Source organism: Lemur catta, chromosome 10 (genome assembly GCF_020740605.2).
Source record: "Lemur catta isolate mLemCat1 chromosome 10, mLemCat1.pri, whole genome shotgun sequence".
Lineage (NCBI taxonomy): Eukaryota > Metazoa > Chordata > Mammalia > Primates > Lemuridae > Lemur > Lemur catta.
In genome coordinates, this window is record NC_059137.1 from 5098672 (window position 1) to 5104671 (window position 6000).

The window sequence follows — 6000 nt, forward strand, 5'->3', positions numbered from 1 at the left end:
TACTTTCTTCTGTTCCTTTCTTTTTAAGCCCACATCACTGTCTAAACATCATACACTCTACTTACTCTGTGTATGTCTTTGTGGTGTGTGTCCTCCTAGCAAAACGTCAGCCCCTGGGGCAGGGACTGTTGGCTATTTGTTCACTGGTGGGACCCAGGTACCCAGGTGGTGCCCAGCACACAGTAGATGCTCAATAAATACTGAATGAATGACCATCTGCATGCAGAGCCTCTAATCTACCGCATACTTTGCCACCAAAGACGATGCCAATAGGAGGTTGGTTTTTGGGATAATGACCCCAGAAAAGAAGGGGAGGGGAGTGGTGAGCAGCTGCACTCCCACGGGTGGGCGACCTGGCTGCTGGAGGGGGAGGGGACGGGGATGGCTGCGGGGTCGCTGCCAGGAGTGGGAGGGAGCTTTCATCGCCACCTCCCGCCGCGGATCGCTTTCCCAGCTCTCATTTCTAAGGCCGCTCCTGGGTTATTTTGGTCGGGAAACCTGATCCTTCGCTGGGTTTATTTTAGCACCTTGGAGAACTCCCAGTGCCGCACCGATCCCGGGCCGCGCCCAGCCTGCTGTCGCCCCCTGCGTCCTTCCCTGGCGGCGGGGGCGGGGACCGCGGAGCGAGGGACGGGGGCGCACCCGGCCCGGCCGCGCAGCCTCCGGGTCGCGGCGCCCGCGTCCCCCGCATCGCCCGCACGTGGGCTTCGGACCTCGCGGATATGGGGCGCCCCGAGCCCAGCGACTGTGCGCCCAGATGGACGTCCGGGAGGGGAAGCGGGCTCGGAGCTCGGAGACATCGCCAGGCGCACGGGGAAGCCGGGCAGGGGCGCCCAGAGAGTCGGGGGCAAGGCCGGGATCCCCGCTGGGCCGGCGCTCCCCGCCCTGCCGGACCCCAGTCCAGCCGCCGCGCCCACGCCCCACACGCCCGCACACGCAGACACACGCACGCTCTGCCAGGCACACTGTCGTACGTCACACCCGCGCACACACACAGACCAGCTCACCTACACTGAGCAGTTCACACACGCGTCCACACACACCCTTACACACACACCCAGAGCACACAAACACATCCTCATAGCCCACACAACACACACTGTCATACACAGTGGGTGCACGCTTGCTCATCTTCACCGCACCACGTATGCTCATTCACACCACTGCACACCTCACACACACACAGGCACGCACACAGCCCCTCACGGACACGGACACGCCGGCACATACACGAATACACACCCACACACCATTACACACAACTGTCGAATATACCCTCACACACAGAGATGCACAGACTCACATTGTCACACACACACTGTCACATACACAGATGCACATTTATCCACACCCCCAACCCACTCCTAACTATGTTGCCTCACACACACCCATCTCAGTACTGGACACACACCAGAACAGCGCACTCGCACACTCACCGATTTATAGCAGTCGATATTTACGCATAACCACTGAGTATCAATTTGTACCTATTTATTATTTACATTAATTAATACCTTCATTCATCATAACTGGCGTTGTCCCTCGCTGTCTCTCTGGCCCAGGGGGATGTAAGCGCTGTTGCTGTGTGGGCCCAGGGAAGGCATGAAGTAACGGGCAGGCTGGCTGAGAAGTCCCAAGTCCGACAGGCCCTACGGGGAATGTGGTTCTAAACCTTTTACTGGGAAGGCCTGAGCCTCCCGATTTGCGGCCACCTTGACAGCAGGTTTTGTGCACTCGCCCACACTGCACCACTGCTGCTTATCACCGAGTTGGAGGCCAGGAGGCCTGGGTCCTAGTGGAGGGGCCCTCCTTGGAGGACCTCACTGGGCCTCTGTTCCCCACCTGCAGGGGAGGCTGTCGGATCAGCCCTCTCTGAGATCTGGTCCCTACTAAGCTGGCCAGGCCCAGCCTGCTCCCTGCAGAGGGGGGCACATCGGGGATGCAGGACGGGCCCTGTGCCTAACCCACTTCCTTGCCTGGCAATACCCCTTCTCCAGCCACCTGCCGGCCCCCGGCCCCACCCACCCATCTCCCAGGTGGACATTCCAAGCTTCGCCATTGGCTTTCCATCTGTTCCCAAACAGTTGGGGAGAGAACCCTGTCTCCCAGGGCAACAGAATTCCAGCATTTAACATTTCCATCTGCTGAAGGAGGAATTTTCCCTCCTGCAAAATGCTTTTCTGGCCTCATGATGACCCCACCCTTGGAGGTGATGAGCCCTGGGAGGACTGGCTGGGACCCTGAATGTAGGTTGGTCCACGACAGAGAAGAAGCCTTGGGACGATCTCCGGTGGCCACTGAAAATGAGGTCCCTAACCCTGCAGGGAATGCTGGTGAGAGTGCCCAGCACATCCGAATCACTGAGTTTTGGGTATGAGAGCCAGGCTGCCTGGTTCAATCCTCCCTTCCCTCTTCACCAGGCCTCAGTATCCTCAACTGTAGAATGGGCTGATGACAGGGCCTGGCTCCTGGGCTCATTGCAGAAAGCCATGAAGATGCTGTGTGCAAAGCCCCAGCTCAGGACGTGCAGCTGGGAGGCACTGTGTTAGGCTCTTTCCACAGACCTCCAAGGGCTCCGGACGTGTTCAGGGCTGTATGTGACAGCGTAGCTGGGCAAGGTCAGTGTTGTTTCTGCCTCTGACTTGATGGGTAGCTTTGGGTTTTCACGACCTCTGTGGGCCCATGTACCAGGAACTGAGGGACGCAATGGGCCCTGTCTTCCCACGGCCAACACTTTGAGCTCCCAAGTTGCCACACTGAGGAGCTCATCATCTCGGGGTCAGGGTGGGGCTGAGCATCCTGACCCCACCTGTTTCTCATTCGCAGAGGAGTCTGGGGGACTGAAGCCTGGGGGAGGGGATGGGGGCTGGGAGCAATGTGAGTGCCCCATGCTGTCAGGCAGTGACTCAATCAGGTGTCCCCTCCCTCTGCTCTGCAGACGCCAGCGTGGACGCATCATGAGCTTTTCACATATGCTGAGGCTGCCGTGGGTCTGTGCCCAACACCCACAGAGCTCAGAAAATGCTGAGCAGGAGGAAGGGCTGTGTGGGGAAGCGGGAGGGCCGCAGGGGCCTGAGAGCTGGGAAGCAGCTGGAACCTTGGTGGGCGCTTCAGGAGCTGGGACAGGGCATGCGTGCAGGAGCTGAACCTGTTCCCACCCTGTCTGTCAGGGCTGGGCCTGACGAGCTGCCCCTCAGCTCAGAGCCTGGCAAACAGGCCCATGAGGCTGCCTGGGCCCTCCTTCCCCGCAGACTGAGACAAAGCCCTTGTAGGGGTGATGTGAAAGGCGGCAGGTTAAGGGACAGGGTCTTGTACTTTGCAAGTCCTCATCCCGTGGGCACCCAAGCACCTCTTCCAGTAGGACTTCCAGTAGTGGCCAGCCCCATCTTAGCTTGGAGCAGCCGGCCGCAGCCAGCACGGGCGATGTGCCCAGTGGAGGAGTTGAGTGTGGGGTTTGGCATTGGCCAGATCTGGTCCCTGGGTTTCTCTGTCTGTGGAGCACCTTACCCAGGGTCAAGGTAACGGGTAAGGGAGACAGTGATTGCCTGTGCAGCACCTGACACATGGTGCTGGCTTCATCATCATCACAAACCTAGGCTCAGCCCGGGGCCGAGGGGAGCAATCCCACTTCCCACAGTCCCCGATGGGGACCATGCCCAGGAAGTCACCTCCAGGGGCTTCCCTACCTCTGGAGGCAGCTTAGGGCCACGGCCTCTGCCTGTGTCACGAAAGGGATGTGCGGCTCAGCACATGTTCATGGAGCACCCTCGAACTCGTTACCCTGTCTTGGGACCACCCAGGCAGTGGGGTCTGCACAGTTCCAGGCTCTCGGGATAAGGGGAGTAGGTAGATGAGATGGATCAAAGGCTAATATCTTCCGATATATAAACTGAGTAGCATTATTACCTGATGGCACAGCAGGTGTTGAAGGCTGTCCTGAGTCCCAGAGGGACACGATGTTTTGCTGGGGCCATGAGTGCATGGTGGGCAGAGGTCGCTGTGGGTTAGGAGGCCAGGAAAGACTTCTTCCTGGAAGTGGAAATTTATGTGAGGCCCTTAGGGAACCCATGTGCTGCTGTCCGGGGTTCTGCTATGTGGTAATAAACTGGCCAAAAGGGCCACCCCTATGGCATTGGCTCGCCCTCCCTGCCTGGTCTGAGTCAGCCACATACTTGCTGAACTGGAAAAGGATGACCCTCTCGGCCGGGTGCGGTGGCTCACGCCTGTAACCCTAGCACTCTGGGAGGCTGAGGCGGGTGGATTGCTTGAGCTCAGGAGTTCGAGACCAGCCTGAGCAAGAGTGAGACCCCGTCTCTACTAAAAATAGAAAAATTATCTGGCCAACTAAAAAATATATATATAAAAAATTAGCCAGGCATGGGTGGCGCATGCCTGTAGTCCCAGCTACTCGGAAGGCTGAGGCAGTAGGATCGTTTAAGCCCAGGAGTTTGAGGTTGCTGTGAGCTAGGCTGACGCCACGGCACTCAATCTAGCCCGGGCAACAAAGCGAGACTGTCTCAAAAAAAAAAAAAAAAAAAAGGATGACCCTCTCGACAGGCTGGGGACACAGGCCGATCAATAGCAGTGCTCAGGCGGAAGGCATGGCAGGGTGAGAGGCACTGGCCACCTAACCGGCTGCTTCCTCTCTGTGGCTCAGCTGTGCTGCTATGATATGGCCATCTGGCCTGGCTGTTCATCCCTGAAAGAAGACATCCCAGGGCAACCGGCCCTCAGCCCCTCCAGCTCCTGCCCTCAGGCACTCAGCACGCTCTGGCTCTGGGACTAGCTGGAACCACCTGCCCTGAGCCATCTGTGGGCACCTTTGGAAGTCAGAGTGAATCACAGTGGGAGAGAGTGTGCTTTTAATGTGGCTACCCCGCTTTCTGATGTCATAAACTGCTTGGTCTCTCTCTGGGGGGCGGGGGGTAGTTGAAAGGTAGGGGTGGGGTTCATAGCTTTCCTACAGCTGTCCAGCCTCAAACCCCTTTTGAACCTTGACACTTGGACCTCTAGGGTCCCAGCATGAGCTGGGACACCTGCCCAGCTGGGGCCTTGGGCAAGTCTCCAAGCCTCCCAGCTTCGGACACCTCCTCTGTGAAACACATGTCATTACAGGCCTCCCTGCATGGGGTGGCTGATGGGGGATGAAATGAAGATGCTTGTGCTGCACTGATCACACCGTTTAGCCCAACAGGTGGACCACCAGTCAGGGCGCCAGCAGACCAGCAGGGAGGGACCAACCTCTCCCCAATCCCCACACCCCTCACCCCAACCTTCCCAGCCCTGGAGCCTGCCAGAGCCCCATCACTGTCTCCACCAGCTGCTGTCCACCTGCAGCCAGGGGCCCTAGGGCAGTGCAGCCCTTCCCCGCGAACTCCGAGTCCCAGAGAGCCTCCTACCTGTGGAGTTCAAAGGGCACGGGGAGCAGCCCACCTGGACCCGAGACAGAAGCGGAACTACACTACCCAGAATTCCTGGGGACAGCCAAAAAGGAAATGTCGTTTTTGCGAGGAGAGGCTCAGCTCCCCAGCAGCTGCAGAGAGGGAGAGGGGGAGAGGAGCGAGGGATTACCAGGGGGAGGGCGGGCTGGTGCGGGGAGCGAGGGTGGAGAGCCGAGCGGGCGGGGAGGAGGAGGCGGCGCTCGCCGCCGCCGCCGCCGCCTGCGGACCTGCATCCCCGCGGGGCCGGCGAGCGGGCGGCGGTCCCTGCGTGCGCGGGCTGCGAGCGGGTGCGGGGGCCGGCGGGCGCCGGGGCCGAGTTTCTGCAAAGTTTGACCTGGTTGCCTTTCCGATGCCGCAGCGGAGCGAGGCAGCGCGGGGCGCGCCAGGCGGCTGCGGCGCGGCGCGGGGCTGAGCGGCGACAGCGCACTCACAATGATCGTAAAATAAGGAGGCGCGGGGTGGGGGCGAGAGAGCCCCGAGCCTCAGCTCTCCGCCCCCGGCCACCCCCAGCAGCCCCGAGCCAGGAGAGGGTGGGGGTCAGGGCGCCCACGCCGTCCCC